Raw genomic sequence first — 17223 nt, 5'->3', positions numbered from 1 at the left:
AGTATGCTATTAGAAGTTACTCCAAGGGCCGGCGCTGTGGCTCACTTGGTTAATCCTCCGCCGGCGGCGCTGGCATCCCATATGGGTGCCGCCTCTAGTCCCAGTTTCTCCTCTTCCAGTCCAGCTCTCTGCTGTAGCCTGGGAGTGCAGTGGAGGATGGCCCAAATGCTTGGGCCCTGCACCTGCATGGGAGACCAGGAGAAGCTCCTGGCTCCTGGCTTCGGATTGGCCCAGCCCCAGCTGTAGTGGCTATTTGGGGAGTGAACCAACGGAAGGAAGACCTTTCTCTCTGTCTCTCTGTCTATAACTCTACCTGTCAAATAAATTAAAAAAAAAGTCACTCCAAAACTAAAGCCCAACTGGCTCAAAGTCTCTCTGGGATCCTAAGCTCACTAGGTTGAGTGACTCCAGCACTAGCAGCTTCAGGCATAAAAGGAATAAAATTTCATAAATGCCTGCACTCTGCCATGGACCCCACAGAGATAAAGACAGTAGCCCACACCATGGGGGACCCCAGTCTCGCCCAGGAGTTATTGAGTCAATGTTTGTGCAGTAGCCTCTGGTCCCTCCAGGGGACAGGGGGCTAGCAAGGCATATTTTATCTGTTACATTCCACAAATAGAAATCTTCATTTATTCATTTTGGAATGCAGGGAGATAGACAAACGTAGATAGAGAAACAAAGATCTCCCATCTGCTGGTTCACTCCCTAAACACCTGCAACAGGCAGGGCTGGGCCATAGGCCAAAGCCAAGAACTGGGAATTCCTTCCACTCTCCCAAGTGGGTGGCAGAGACCAAAGCACTTGATCCAGCACCTGCTGTCTCTCAGGGTGTGCATTAGCAAGAAGCAGGAGTCAGGAGTGGAGACAGACCTTGAACCCAAACAGTCCAATATGGGATGTGGGCAACCCAAGCAGAATCTTAACTGCTGTGCCAAATACCCCCCTTCTATATCAAACTATTTTTTTAAAAAAAGCTTATTTTGGTTACTTGATGGGGGGTGGGGAGGAGGGAGAGAGAGAGAAAGAGAGAGAGAAAGAGAGAGAGAAATATTTAGATACAGAGAGATAGGAACAGAGATCTCCTATACTCACTGCTTCACTGTCTAAATGCCCACAACAGGTGAAACTGGGCCATAGTGTGATCTGGCTTTCCCATGTGATTGACAGAGACCCCACTACCTGGGCTATTATGTGCTGCCTCCCAGGTGCGTGTTAGCAGGAAGCTGGGATTGGAAGCAGAGGCAGGATTTGAATGCATGTACCCTGATTTGCAATGAGAGCATCCCAAGTAGTGACTTAACCACTGCACTGTTCCCACAAACAGAAAGTTTAATGTGATAATGCATTTATATTACTCAAAAAATTATTAAAAATTACCAAACATAGTAATTTATTAAGAGAAATGAAGTCTGCAACAAGACCCAAGACCAGATCTATAAGAGGAGCTTCTCCTTTCAATTCTTTTTGTTCTCTTTTGGGGATTCTTTGTCTCACCTCATCTGGGGACAACATCAGAATGCAAGCTGAGATCTTTTGCAGACATGGAACTCCACGCAAGTGACTTGGCCCATCATGTGGGCCCCGCTCCTGATTTGCTAGTTTCGCCCTGTCCTGCCTTTGGGGCAGATCTGTGCGTGTGCAAAATGGCCAAGAGAATAGAAGTGCATGCTTTTCTTTTCTTTTCTTTTTTTTTTTTTTTTTTTTGACAGGCAGAGTGGACAGTGAGAGAGAGACAGAGAGAAAGATTTTCGTTTTCCGTTGGTTCACCCTCCAATGGCCGCTGTGGCTGGTGCACTGCGCTGATCTGAAGGCAGGAGCCAGGTGCTTCTCCTGGTCTCCCATGTGGGTGCAGGGCCCAAGCACTTGGGCCATCCTCCACTGCACTCCCTGGCCACAGCAGAGAGCTGGCCTGGAAGAGGAGCAACCGGGACAGAATCCGGCGCCCTGACCAGGACTAGAACCCGGTGTGCCGGCGCCGCAGGCAGAGGATTAGCCTAGTGAGCCGCGGCGCCAGCAGAGTGTATGTTTTTCCCTCATGCCACTTCTTGGAAAGGCGCCTCTGGATCTGTCGGGGAACGGGACAGCCTGGCCAGCTGTGCCGCTCCCGACAAGAAGTTTAGTGCTGGGCTTTTTCCACCCTGCCCGTTGCTAATTGCAAGATCCTGTTTTGACTTTAAGCATCCTGTTATTGCATGTTTCCCACACTTAGTTGGTAACATGTTTTCCGTGAATGATATATATAAATAGGTGGACGGTGGGCGGGAGTGAATGAATGAACGCTGGTAAAAGACGGAGAGTGAATGAACGCTGGTAAAAGACGGAGGAATGAATGAACGCCGGTAACAGGCGGAGTTGTGAATGAACGCCGGTAACAGGCGGAGTTGTGAATGAACGCCGGAAACAGGCGGGAGTTATGAATGAACGCCGGTAACAGGCGGGAGTTATGAATGAATGCGAGTAGTAAGCAGGAGTTGTGAATGAAGGAGTTGTGAATGAATGAGTTGTGAATGAATGCCGGTAACAGGGCGGGCGTTCGCGACATGTAACGCGAGTCTGCTGAAAAATAAAGTGAAAGCTGAAAAGCCGATAAACGCGTCTGGTGTCTCCGAGGTCTCGCCGGCGTTAACCTATCCGGAAAGTGTACGCCTGCAACTGGTGCCGTGACTCGGATCACTGCGACGCGGAAAGAAGGTAAGAAATAAAACGTCTATAGACGGGAGTCTAGGGGAAAAAGCCTAGGAAAACCGCGGTACAATGGGGAACACAGAGTCCACCACGAAAATGCACTTATTGATTAGCCGCCTTTTAAAGGCAACGGGGACGCCCGTAAAGAGTGTAGCTGTGTGCAATTTTATGAGGATACTATATAAAACTTGTCCTTGGTTTGTTGAAGAAGGAGATTTATCACAGGTTCGGTGGAGACGGGTGGGACGTGAATTGCGAAACGCTGGAGTCGAGGAGGGAGTGATCCGCTTGTGGTATCTGATAGATACTGCTTTACGGTCAGAGGATGACCAGATCGGGGAACTCTTAGATGAAGGCTCCGAACTACTGGAGGAGCTCAGCGAAGACTCCCATGATAGTAGCGAAAAAGGAGATAGTATAGAGGAACAAAGGATGGAAGAAAGCGGAGGAGCCCGACCAAAAGCGAAACATTCGCAGACGCTGGGATCGCTTCCACTATACCCGGAGTTGCCCTTAATGCCCTCCGCTCCTCCTTACGAACCACCCCGTCATCCTATGTGCTGTTGCTGTTTTGCCGGCAATGCTTCCAGCGAGATGAGGCCCATAGTTTTAGAGTCTGGGCCGGAGAAACAGACTAGAAGGCAAATGCTTGAAAACGAAAGTGCTCGTAATGACGATGAAGCCGCTTTTTTTTATAAATACTGGGGATTCAACTCCCCACCCACCGCGGCGCCTGAAACCAAATTGGGCAGAGTTCTTTAACCCCCATCATCTCCACTCATCATGTTAAAACCTTAAATGACTTACAAAAATTGTGTGGAAATTTAAACTGGATTCGGCCTTATTGTAAAATGACTACTGAAGAAATGCACCCTTTGTTCCGACTTCTGGAAGGCGATGCATGCCTAAATTCACCCAGACAACTTACAAAGGAGGCAAATGCAGTATTAAAAAATTTTGAACAGCGTCTTAAGAGCACCGCTATGCAGCGGTGTGACCCCACTATGCCCTTAAGTATTTTGGTGTTCATACAAAGTCATTATCCCTATGCTTTACTCTGGCAAGAAGGACCATTGTTGTTTATATACCCACATAACCATATGCCCAGATCTATTGCCTCCTATGCGGAGGCTATGGGAAATTTAGTTTTACAAGCCATCCACCGAGTGGTAGAAATTGCAGGGAGAAGACCACAGTCCTGCATTCTTCCGTTAGAGTCTGTAGTCATTCAGGAGTGGGCTAAGGAAACTTGGCAATGGTCCCACATCACCATCACCCTTGACATAAGTGTAGATAACCATTATCCCAATCATCCCTTTATTAGATTTTGCGACACGGTACCCTTACACTATTTTAAAAGAGTTTATTCTAATCCCATTCCCAAAGCACCCATAGCTTTTACTGATGGAGCAAAAGGAGGTACCGGGGTGGCTATTTTACAAGGTCAGGTGCATCATGCAGTTACTGCATCTCCCTCACCTCAACATGCAGAGCTAGCTGTAGTGGCTAAGTTATTAAATATGGTTGAGGGTCCTCTTAATATTGTTTCTGATAGCTTATATGTAGTTAATGCTGTTAAGAGGCTAGGCTCCCCTTCATTAATATCCAAAAGTTCTACAGTGTTTCCTTATTTGAGCTTGTTCAGCACGCTTTATTTAGGAGATCAGATCCCATTTTTATCACCCATATTAGAGCACATACCTCCCTGCCAGGTCCTCTCACCGCGGGAAATGCCCTTGCCGATCAACATTCCCGCTTCCTTTTAGCTTGCACTGCCATGGAACAGGCAACAGAATATCACAAACTTTGGCATGTTAATAGTAAGACCTTAAGTATGAGGTTTAATATCCCTATTCGTAAAGCTAAATCTATTGTCCAAAATTGCGAAAAATGTGTTATTCATCAGCCTGTTACTATGCCTACTGGAGCTAATCCCCGGGGCCTTTATCTATGTCACATTTGGCAAATGGATGTAACGCATATCCCTGCCTTTGGCAAGCTATCCTGTGTCCATGTTACGGTGGATACTTACTCAGGAGTAGTTATGGCTACCGCCGCCGCCAAAGAGTCCACTTCCCATGTAATGCAACATATGCTACAATGTTTTGCTTCTTGGGGAATTTCTAATATAATAAAAACTGATAATGGACCTGCTTATACTTCTAAGGTTTTTGCTGAGTTTTTAGCAACTTTTCATATCTCTCATTGAACCGGCATCCCATATAACCCTACTGGACAAGCCGTTGTGGAACGCACTAATCTGTATCTGAAAAACTTTGTATTAAAACAAAAAGGGGGAATAGGGGCACTATCCCGTTCCCCTAAAGACATTCTCAACCTCGCCTTACTTACCATAAATTTTTAAAATAAAAAAGCTGATGGTCTCACCCCGGCAGAACGTCATGTAATCTCAGAACAGACCCCCAATAGTAATAAACCCTATGAACCGACAGAAGTTCAGCCACACGTTAGAAAAATGATTATGTGGAAAGACCCACAAGATAACAAATGGAAAGGCCCATACCCTTTAATAAGAAGGGTACGAGGCGCTGTTTGTTTTCTCCCACAGGAAGAAAAAAATCCAATCTGGACTCCAGAAAGACGGACAAGAACAATAGAGTGGCAAGATGATCGTGATCCTACTCCTACTAATAATGACGCCACTGTCACCGACGATGGCCAAGCTGGATGAGTATTGGGGTCTCTTGAGAGCCCTACCTCTCCCTCTCCAGTTGTGTATTTGCCTGAGAAGGACTTCTCTATGGCCGTTCAACACAGGAGAGACTTTGGAGTCACCGTGGTCGTCGTTGCAGTAATTGCGGAGTTATCAGCTTGTTAGGCCGCTATTGGCATGGCCGTGAGCCAAACCTCCACACTGTCCACACTTGATAGCATCACAAGATCTACCGCCCAGGCACTTGATGGTATACTACTATTCAGCTGTTAATGAACGGATTTATTGCAAGATTAGGCCTGGTTGGCATACCCTGTGTTATTCGATCTACTGCAGTTTGTGTTCCCGTCTTTTGGGTAGCATGTTAATAACAGGATCAATTATTGTTCGGATCTTGCAAGGGCTGTTAATACGCAAATGGTGGTTAAACAAGCCAGCTAATATTCAATAACCAGTACCCCATGCAAAATGGACAGATTCAGGTGTGGCTGAATCTGCTGGAATGGTAGTCAAAGACGGGTAAGTTCTGAGAGGTCTTCAAGGCAACCTAAGACAGGGCATGAACGCTCCCTCCACACCTCATGTTCATGTGCCAATGACGGGTAAGCCTGATAGATGCTCTTGGTCACCTAAGACAGGCACAGTACCACTCCATTTTGCAAAGAAATAAGGGGGAGATGTCGGGGAACGGGACAGCCTGGCCAGCTGTGCCGCTCCCGACAAGAAGTTTAGTGCTGGGCTTTTTCCACCCTGCCCGTTGCTAATTGCAAGATCCTGTTTTGACTTTAAGCATCCTGTTATTGCATGTTTCCCACACTTAGTTGGTAACATGTTTTCCGTGAATGATATATATAAATAGGTGGACGGTGGGCGGGAGTGAATGAATGAACGCTGGTAAAAGACGGAGAGTGAATGAACGCTGGTAAAAGACGGAGGAATGAATGAACGCCGGTAACAGGCGGAGTTGTGAATGAACGCCGGTAACAGGCGGAGTTGTGAATGAACGCCGGAAACAGGCGGGAGTTATGAATGAACGCCGGTAACAGGCGGGAGTTATGAATGAATGCGAGTAGTAAGCAGGAGTTGTGAATGAAGGAGTTGTGAATGAATGAGTTGTGAATGAATGCCGGTAACAGGGCGGGCGTTCGCGACATGTAACGCGAGTCTGCTGAAAAATAAAGTGAAAGCTGAAAAGCCGATAAACGCGTCTGGTGTCTCCGAGGTCTCGCCGGCGTTAACCTATCCGGAAGGTGTACGCCTGCATGGATCCTGGTACCCATTTTGTCCAATGACCTGAAGATCATCCCAGCAGGCCTTCCTCCAGCTGTTGTGGATCACACCATGATGTGTTCTGCTCCTCAGAGTCTGTGCAGACACACCAATGTGGCATGGAAACTAACACAGGCACACAAGCCCCAGCCAAGGAGAGACAAGGGCGTGGAATGGCATGAACTTCTCCTGAGGTTGAAAAACAGTCCTCAGAACTCCCCCATTTCCTGTGGCACCAGCACAGGCACCGGGAAGACATGGTAACATTTTAACAGCTTGGTAAAAAATGCTGCAGGCTGAGAAGTAGACTTGGTAACAAACCCCACCTGTGAAACTTTCTTGAGCAACATTCTAACAGAAATCCATCTCTTCTTTCCCATGGCCAAGGTCACCATGGGCATTGACCACCTGGGAATATTTGTTAGAGGATGAAATGGAATAAGAGAGATACCAGTCTGAATGACATGGTGGTATTTAACGTGATTGGAAGGAGAGGTAAGGAAGAGGGAGTCAGGTGTTCCTGGGCCTCCTGCTGAACTCTCAGTGTGGTGAAGGGAGGGTGCAGAGGTGTGGAGTCGGAGACGGTGCCTTGTACTGAAGAGCTGTGGCATGGTGTTACCAAGATGAAGTACCAGACACGTAACTCATGGATTGGGAAGAGAGGGCAGATTCGCTCCAAGGGCAACCCAACTTCTGTGTCAAGTGGCTAAGTTTTCTGTGCTTCTAGGGTAAACCCGGTACAGTCAAGTGTGCTTTGAAAATCCAGGGTTCGTTATGTTAGTTCATGTTAACTCCTGGAACTAGGCTGCTAGGAAGCTGTTAACAAAATTTCACTGATGATAAATTTGGATGACATTACCTGGTAAGATCTATGAGAATTTGGAGAAAGTATTAACTTCAAGGCAATGTATTTTGGTTGCTATTACTAAGGGAAAAGAGTGTTAATTACCAACTGAAAACCCATGAGAATTTCCTTGGGATTTTACAAAAAATGAATCCCATGAACCTGTCACTAGACCTGCAGTGACAGTCAGTGCGTTGACATTGAAATCGAATCAGATCTGCACTGGGACTTAGTGGGAGGCAGAACGTGGAGTGTCAAGTGGAAATTCATTGAATATTGATGCAAGATATGTTAGGTGGCACTGATACAACATTTATTCAGGGTGCCATTTTTGTCTGATTTTCTATATGTGAAATAATACCTCCAGGGGCTTCTTGGGTTTGTTAATAAGCCTGTTGTCATGAGGCTGCTAGTTTCAGGGAATCCTGAAATCTTTGTGAATTCTCCTACTTGGGGAGCATAAACCTTTAAAACGCCCTGCCCATCTGAACGCCTTGATGGTGAACCTCAGATGTGCCCCGTGTGGTTCCCGCTTATAAGCAGTAGCATAAAAATGTGAGCAAATCAACATTGCCCTTCCAGGGAGTGCCCAGTGGACTTTCCAAGGAGGAGAGCAGAATGTTGAAGAAACTGTGTCTACAAATTCAGAACATTCTGTCCACCTGACTTCACTGAGACCTCTCTCCCTTTCTCCACATCTCCTGGGTGAGTGGTTCACCTGCCACACGTCTCAACATTTCCGATGCTCCTGCTCACACCTGTGTTCAGTTTCCTTCCTATAAGAAGGTTAAAGGAACTGGGCCTAAAGCAATTAGAAAGAGAAGAGGGAGAACCTTCAGCTCACAGCCTGGAAAACCTGGAGTCACCAGCTCATCATGCTCCCCTAAGGCAAAAGTATTTCACTTCTCTTGGCCCTGGGCTGTTTTTCTTTAAAATGGGGCAAAAGGTTGAGTTCTGTAGGATTCCTGTAGTTCTTCCATAATAAAATTCTTCACATATATATGAAATTTATACTCATCAGACATCATACCTACCACCTTTGGAACATTCCACAGGGGCGAGTGTTCGGGTCCAGCGGGTTGAGCTGGACAATGCTGGCATCCCACATCAGAGCACCAGTTCAAGTCCCGGCTTCTCTGCTTCTGATCCAGGTTCCCGCTAGCGCATCTGGGAAAGGCAGAAGAAGATGGCCAAAATGCTTGGTCCCTGCTATGCACGAGAGAGACCTGGATAGAGTTCCCGGCTTCCACCTGGTCCAACCCCAGCTGTGCTGTATTTAGGAAGCGAATCAGCAGAAGGAAGACGTCTCTCTGTCTGTAACTCTGCCTTCATCCCTATGTTCCTAAAGTTGTACTTAGGAAAGAAAAAGTAAAAAAAAAAATTTAATTAAAATGAAAATATTTGGCCAACATAGGATGCCTGATCATTATGAAATAATAATCATTCACTTATATAAATATTTAAAAGATTCAAATCATGCATAAATATATTTATATTAGGTATATTTAATATTTATTGATAAATATATGCACTTAAAAGGTAAACAAAAAACGAATAAATAAAATGCAATTAAAAAAAGACATTAAACACCCTTATACTTCGCCCTAGGAAATTCGCCTGCATTGTCTTGTCTGATTTCTACCTACTTCCTTGCCTCAGAGGTGACATTTTCTGCCTGTCATATCCATCCTGCCTTGCATTTTCCTTGCTTCCATCATGTATGTTTGCACCCTCTGCATGTTACTGTCATGTGTATGTTAAGCTATACGTATACAACCATAGTCTAATCAATGTGCATTCTTTCGCAAAAGGAACTTCTTTTGCTCAAAATGATGTACTTGAGAATCACATATGCTGACATCTAAATATCATATAAGAATATTCCAGGGGACACTTGTTTGGCATAGCAATGAAGACACTGCTAGCCGGCACCGCGGCTCACTAGGCTAATCCTCCGCCTTGCGGCGCCGGCACACCGGTTCTAGTCCCGGTCGAGGCGCCGGATTCTGTCCCGGTTGCCCCTCTTCCAGGCCAGGTCTCTGCTGTGGCCAGGGAGTGCAGTGGAGGATGGCCCAAGTGCTTGGGCCCTGCACCCACATGGGAGACCAGGAGAAGCACCTGGCTCCTGCCATCGGATCAGCACGGTGCGCCGGCCACGGCGGCCATTGGAGGGTGAACCAATGGCAAAAGGAAGACCTTTCTCTCTGTCTCTCTCTCTCTGTCCACTCTGCCTGTCCAAAAAAAAAAAAAAAAAAAAAAAAGAGAGACACTGCTTGGGAAGTCCACATCCCATATCACAGTCCCTGGATTCACGTTCCAGAATCCATTCCAGCTTCCTGCTAATTTACACTCTAGAAGGTGTCAGATTGTTGCTCAAGTACTTGGGTCCTTGCACCCCACCTGGGCGACATGGACAGCATTCTGAGCTCCTGGCTTCAACCTGATCCAACACTGATGGTTGCGGGCATTTTGGGAAGTGAATCAATAGGTGAGTGGTCTGTTTTTCATTCTCTGTGTCTCTCTCTTTCAAATAAATATTTTTTAAAAAGAGTATATAGAATATGAGGTTACATCAAGACGTTTTGGGAAGCAGAATGGAATGACAAGCTTACTTTGGTGCAAAAAGCATCCATGGAAATCCATGGATAGTTCTTCCATGACATAGTGTTTTCTATGAACTTCGTGGTGCTTCCTCATATGTTAATTCTCCAGTTACCTCACTTCGAGGTTGTTTTCCATTTCTGTACCTGTGACCATAATATTCTTGGGGGTATGGACTGGGAATGAAATTGCTGCATCTTGTGGCCGGCACTGTGGTATAACAGGTAAAGCTGCTGCCTGCAGTGCCAGCATCCCATATGGGCAATGGTTCAAGTCCCAGCTGCTCCACTTCTGATCCAGCTCTCAGCTATGGCCTGGGAAAGCAGTAGAAGATGGTCCAAGTCCTTGGGCCCCTGGACCCCTTTGTGGGAAACTTGGAAGAAGCCCCTAGTTCCTGGCTTCAGATAAGCACAGATCCAGCCGTTGTGGCCATCTGGGGAGTGAATCGGCAGATGGAAGACCTCTCTCTCTCCCTTTCTCTGCCTCTGTCTCTCTGTAACTCTGGCTTTCAAATAAATAAATAAATCTTTTTAAATTTAAAAAAGAAATTGCTGCATCTCAGGATATGCGTGCATTTTCAACTTGGCTAGAACCATTTTCTAGATTGTTCTTCAAAGTGGTTGTATCCATTTCCATTTCCACTGGTGCAACATGGAACCCATGAACCTAGAAACCGAGACCCTGGTCTGGCTCTTCCTGATGATAATGCCACATAGTGCTTCTTTGACAGGGAAAGGGGCATTTCACAGGCAGGGACTGTGATGGCCAATGGGGAAGAATTCATACGATTCATTCATCCCATGATTATTATCGTGCACCTGCTACATGCCTGGCACTGCACAGAGTGCCAAGGCTGACAAGAGAGCTGGCCTCCTAGAGCTAACCACCCATGGATTTGCTGCAGTTCCTTCTCACAGTTTATCATGCTGGCTATTTGGAATAGATACTGCCAGCCCCCTTATACAAATGAGGAAATTGAAGCCCAGGGAGAGTATGCTTCTAAGTAAGAGTCAGGCACAGCCAGAAACCCAGCTGTGACTGCAAATGTCCTGCCCATTCACCCCTGCTGGTTGTCGCATGGGCCGAGAAGGCCCTGTCTCTGTATCTGATGTAGACTGGAGTCCAGTGGGAATGAGGAATGCAGAGCAAGGCCCCTGCCTTTCACACTGAGATGGCTGGAAATCCTCAAGGAAGAAAATTGCTCTTTTTTTAAAAAAATTATTTATTTATTTTAAAAGTAAAGTGGTAGAGGGAGAGAGAGAGAGAGAGAGAAACTTCCACAATCTGCTGGTTCACCCCCTGAATGGCCATGACTGCCAGGGCTGGGCAGGCTGATGCCAGGCTGATGCCCAGAGTCCAGAACTCCTTCTGGGACCCCCATCCCCCACCTAGATGGCAGGGACTCAAGCACTTGGGCCATTTTCTGCTGCTGTCCTGGGCACATTAGCATCTGAAATGGAGCAGCCAGGACTCGAACCAGCACTCATAGGGAATGCCAGTGACTGAGCTACAACAGCTGCCCCAGAAAATTGTTCTTTCAGTCTCTCACACCTGGAAATATTTTGAAACTCTTGGGAAGAGCTCCTCTATCTTCTTCCCCTGCTTCTGTCTGTATTTTCAGAACTCCTCTTGGATTCTGGATGGGGGATGTCTGGGTTATGGTCTCTGGGAAACAACAGATGCTCTTATCCCACGGAGATAGAAATCAAGCAGGTGCTGAGGAGCTGGTCTTATGAATCTTTTAAACAACATCTTGAAAGTATTTCCTCCACGTCCACTCCATATTCCAATCCTAAAAGAAAGATCTGATACTCAGAATACCCAACGCGCCTTTTCGCCTCAGCAAGGCATGCAATTCATTCCTTGTGTTCTCAAATAAAGTGGTGCAGCCTTTCTATTATCCCCAGAGCTTCCAGGCACACAATGAACATGTTTACCTTTCCATTTCCAGAAGCAAACACAACACCACTCCTGCCCGCAGGTTAGTGGACAACTGGTAAACCTCACAATAATTTCCTCCACTAAGTGAAAGCATCAGGCATCTGGTCAACCTTCAACATCCATTTACCGTATCCATGAGTAAGCTGCAATGGCCAGAAAAGAGCCCCAGAATTGAAAATCCTGGGAAAAGGAAAGTGCCACACGGTGAAGATTTATAAAAGCAGTGAAGAGGGAGAGGGAACACAGATGCCTCACCCCTTGCATTCTCCTCACTTGGCCTGAGCTTCGGCCAATCTGTCAGAGTTTGCACGGCTGACTCCTTGCGGTGACGGGCATTTTTTGCACCTACCCACCCTAGAGGAAAGGCCAAAAGGGGAATCGAAGCCTTGAGCACTGCACCTGTCTTGAAGCAGGATCCGCCTCTCAGAGGCTTAGGAGCTGAGCTGCCTTGAGTCTTAGAATTTTGGGCACACAGCTGGTATTTGAACCAAAAGGTGCCTGCCTTCTAAATCTCACTGCTGCCCACCTACCCACCAAGGAGAACTTGTCTGATTCATTAAAACAACAACAACAAAACCTTGTCAGGTGGGAGCAGGACACACAAAACCAAAGCTCAAACTCATGGCAACTGGGCAAATGTTTGCAGCAAAAGTGAGCTGGTGTAAACTCAATTCTTCCCAACACCTCCTCAGGTCCCCGAAAGGTGGACAGTGTCCCTGTCTTGCACAAGGGGAACCTAGACGTAGGCTATTGGGGGAGAGATGATGTGGGCTTGGCTGGTGCTGCTATATCTCTGGGTGTGGAAATGCATGTAGGAGGGGACCTCAGAGTCCATGTCCGGTGTCCACATCTTGCTTGGTTCACAGAATAAATAAATAATAAATTAATTACTTAAATAAAATAATTAAATAATAAATAAATCCCCACTGACCACTGACCACTGAACTTCAAACAGTAGTCAGCACCTTCTTTAAGTGCCTGATTCCTTCAGGTTGTCTTGAGGATGCTTAAAAAAGTGGATTTTATGGGGGACGGCATTGTGGCATGGTGATCATGAGATTTTTCTGACTCCCTTTTATGTAAATCCATAAAACGTAAAGCCAATTTATTTTCAATGCTATAATTAAAAACCATATAATTTTCCTAGCAATATAAAATCACAAATAATTTTTTAAAAATTTTTATGTGTATGTTTTTGTTGGAGAGGCAAGGGAAAGTACGGTGGCGGGAGGCAGAGAGAGAGAGAGATTTTCTATTTGCTGATTAACTCTCTAAATGCCCTCAACAGCCAGAGCTGGGCCAGACTAAAGCCAAGAGCCAGGAAATCCATCCAGGTCTCTCACATGGGTGGCAGAGACCCAAGTGCTTAAACCATCCTGTGTTGTTTCCCAGGGTACATATTAGCAGGAAGCGGGAACCTGCAGCAGAGCCAGGACTTGAACCCAGGCTCTGCAAATAAGGTTGCAGGCCTCCTGAATGGAGTCTTAACCGCTACTCTAAACACCAGCACCTACTTTTCAATTTTGGGAGTACCTGTTCACTGATGCAAGTATTCATGGACGTGCTATGAGTACGTGATGGGGGCTGGGTTGTGGCACAGTGTGATAAGCTGCTGCTTGGAAGTCTGGCATCCCATGTGAGCACAGATTCGAGCCCTGGCTGCTCCACTTCCAGTCCACCTTCTGCCCATGAACCTGGATAACAGCTTAAGTGCCTGGGCCCCTGCCCCCGACGTGGGTACCTGGATGGAGTTCTAGGTGCCTGGCTTCAGCTGGCCCAGCCCTGGATGTTGTGGTCATTTTGGGAGTGAACCAGCAGGTGGAATATCTGTTTCTGACTCTCCCTCTCTCTTTCTGTCTTTCAAATAAATAAAACTTTTTAAAAAACGTATATGATTGTGACATTGAGTTGAATTTCTGACAAATTATTTTGAGATATAAACTTTAGCACATCTAGAGTATGGATCTGTTTTTCTAAAAGATTTAACTCTTTATATAAATCATTTTGTTTGTCTTTATTTAATTTTAAATGTAAATTTATACAATGGCATTTTAATGCTTCCTCTGACATTTCCTGTAATTTGTAGTTTGTACAAGTAACCAAAAATGACTGCATGATTTATATATAATTCAAAATGCTTGTTATGCATTCTATTACTGTATCTTCAACAAAAAAGTATTAATTTAAAAGCTTCCTTTCTTGTTAATAATTGTTTTGTTTGGAAAGTTCATATGAAAATACTCCTTTCCCCCCACTGGCTGCAATGATAGTCATATTTAATATAATATATATTTTAAAGTTTTATTTATTTATTTGAAAAGCAGAGTTACAGAGTGATAGAGGCAAAGAGAGAGAGAGAGAGAGAGAGAGAGAGAGGTCTTCCATCACTGGTTCACTCTGCAGGTGGCTGCAATGGCCGGAGCTGGGCCGATCTGAAACCAGGAACCAGGAGCTTCTTCCAGGCTTCCCATGTGGGTGTGGGGGCCCAAGGACTTGGGCCGTCCTCTGCTGCTTTCCCAGGCCATAACAGAGAGCTGGATCAGAAGTGGAGCAGCCGGGATTTGAACCAGCATCCATATGGTATACCAGCACTGCAGGGGACTGCTTTACCCACTATGCCACAGTGCTGGCCCCTAATATATATTTTTAAACCTGTGGATATTTGCTTTACAATATTGCAAAGACTTCAAAACTAGAGATTCTCAATTCTTTTTTTTTTTGATTCTTAATTCTTTAAATATTTTTACTAAGGGCCCCATATATTTTTATTGCCATGTCCATGTGGATGCTTTTATGTCTTGACGAAATGTGCTGGATGAGCATTGGAAAGTCGTATCCTGCTGCTCCAGTCAAAGAGCTGCTACCTGCACTGATGGCAGAGGCCAGGCTCAGGGGCTGGAGGCAGGCTGCACTCACCACAGCTGCCAGGATTGCATCTCCTTTCTCTCAAGGCTGCGAGACCACCACTGCTGCACCTGCTGCCCCAGCCCAGGCCGCCCTCTCAGGATTCGCAGAGCCCATACCCACCTGCCCCATGGAGGCCTGTGTGTTCTGGGCAACCAGGCCAATGGCTTAGTGCTTACGCTTGGCACTGCCTGCTGTGTCTGCAGCCCATGTGTGCCTGTACATCCTTATCTATTCTTCCCTTTTGCCCACATACACACCCCACTGTCCTGCTGGGCTTCACTTAGAGGACACAGGCAAAATTATAAAATTATGAAGAATTTCTGAGCATTAAACCAAGCAAAGGGCTCCTTCCAACAGCAAAGTTCTGTGTGACTGTTTCCGAATGCCCATGAGGCAGACCCCTCCCTGGAAAGGTGGGCATTGCTGGACACCCCGGGTGCTCCCGGTTGCCAGGCTGTCAGAGGAGCAGGCAGGGAAGAGCGCCCAGAAGTAGGAAGAGAAACCCCTTTCTCTCTCAGCAGCACTCCAATGTTCTAGAACCTTCCACTGACAAGGTGCCCCCCTTGGTGGAGAGAAACCGTCTGGAGAGCCCAGGTCTAGTGTCAGAGGCAGGATAAAGAAGAATGGGTTTGGAGGGTTAACGTGCAGCTTTCAGCCACTTTGGAAATGAGCAAAGTCTGCAAAACTAAAGGAAAACAACTGCTCATGAGCACGACACACTAGCTGACAAAGTTGTTTTCCATAAGGGACTGGGTTAACAACTCTGAAACACGATTACATACACGCTAGAGCTGAATAATTCAGTCGAAGGATGGTGGGAGCCAGAGCACTCAATGTTACAGTAAGAGGTTATGGATGAATAAGGGGAGGAGACTAGAATGTTCCATGTGTTAACAGATTAGAGTCAGGGCATCGTTATGAACTCATGTTTGGCTTATGATAAAACAGATGGTTTATTTAGGCAGATGTAGATATAAATATGCATATATACACATGCATGGGTTTCCTTGATCTGTTAGCTAGAAGAGCTAGACACAATGACCTTTTGATTGCTACAAGAACACCTAGCACTCACATTTTGTTGTTGCTGTTTTCTTAAATTTTCAATTAAAAATGTTTTGTAAAAGATTTTTTATTTATTTATTTGAGAGGTAGAGTTACAGACAGTGAGAGGGAAAGACAGAGAGAAAGGTCTTCCTTCTGTTGGTTCACTCTCCAAATGGCTGCAACGGCCAGAACTGCGCCGATCCGAAGCCAGGAGCCAGGTGCTTCCTCCAGGTCTCCCAACTGGGTGCAGGGGCCCAAGGACTTGGATCATCTTCCACTGCTCCCCCAGGCCACAGCACAGAGCCGGATCGGAAGAGGAGCAGCTGGAACTTGAACTGGCGCCCATATGGGATGCCGGTGCCGCAGGCAGAAGATTAACCTACTGAGCCATAACGCCAGCCCCAATTAAAAAAATTTTTTAGGAGTAGGTGTTGTGGTGCACTGGGTTAAGCCTCCACTTGGGACATCAGCATCCCTTACTGGAGTGCTGATTGGAGTGCCAGCTACTCCACTTCTGATACAGCCACCTGTTAATGTGCCTGGGAAGCAATAGATGAAGATCCAAGTACTTGAGTTTCTGCCACCCACTCAAGAGATCAAGGTGGGGTTCTCCCTGGCTCCTGACTTCAGCCTGAACCAGTACCTGAATGTGGAAGCCCTTTGGGAACTGAACCAGGGGATGAAAATCTCTTTCTCCTTCTTTCTTCCTTTTCAATGAATAAATAAATATTTAATTTTAAAGTAGACAGCTAAGATTATTCATACTCATGGTAGAAAAAATAAACAGAATCCTCTCTTTTGATCTTTAAGAGAAATGTGCAGGAGATTTTTATTATCTATAGTCCTACTGTGCAAAAGAAAACCCGAACTTCTTACTCTTACCTAACTACAACTTTGTACCCATTATTTTTATTTATTTATTTTTGACAGGCAGAGTTAAACAGTTAGAGGGAGAGACAGAGAGAAAGGTCTTCCTTTGCTGTTGGTTCACCCCTCAAATGGCCACTATGGCTGGCGTGCTGTGCCGATCTGAAGCCAGGAGCCAGGTGCTTCTCCTGGTCTCCCATGGGGTGCAGGGCCCAAGCACTTGGGCCATCCTCCACTGCACTCCCTGGCCATAGCAGAGAGCTGGCCTGGAAGAGGGGCAACCAGGACAGAATCTGGCACCCCAACCGGGACTAGAACCAGCATTGCAGGCACCGCAGGAGAAGAATTAGCCTAGTGAACCCAGGCGCCAGCCCTTTGTACCCAT

Source organism: Oryctolagus cuniculus, chromosome 1 (assembly GCF_964237555.1).
Source record: "Oryctolagus cuniculus chromosome 1, mOryCun1.1, whole genome shotgun sequence".
Classification (NCBI taxonomy): Eukaryota; Metazoa; Chordata; class Mammalia; order Lagomorpha; family Leporidae; genus Oryctolagus; species Oryctolagus cuniculus.
Note: the sequence above shows the minus strand (reverse complement) of the source record.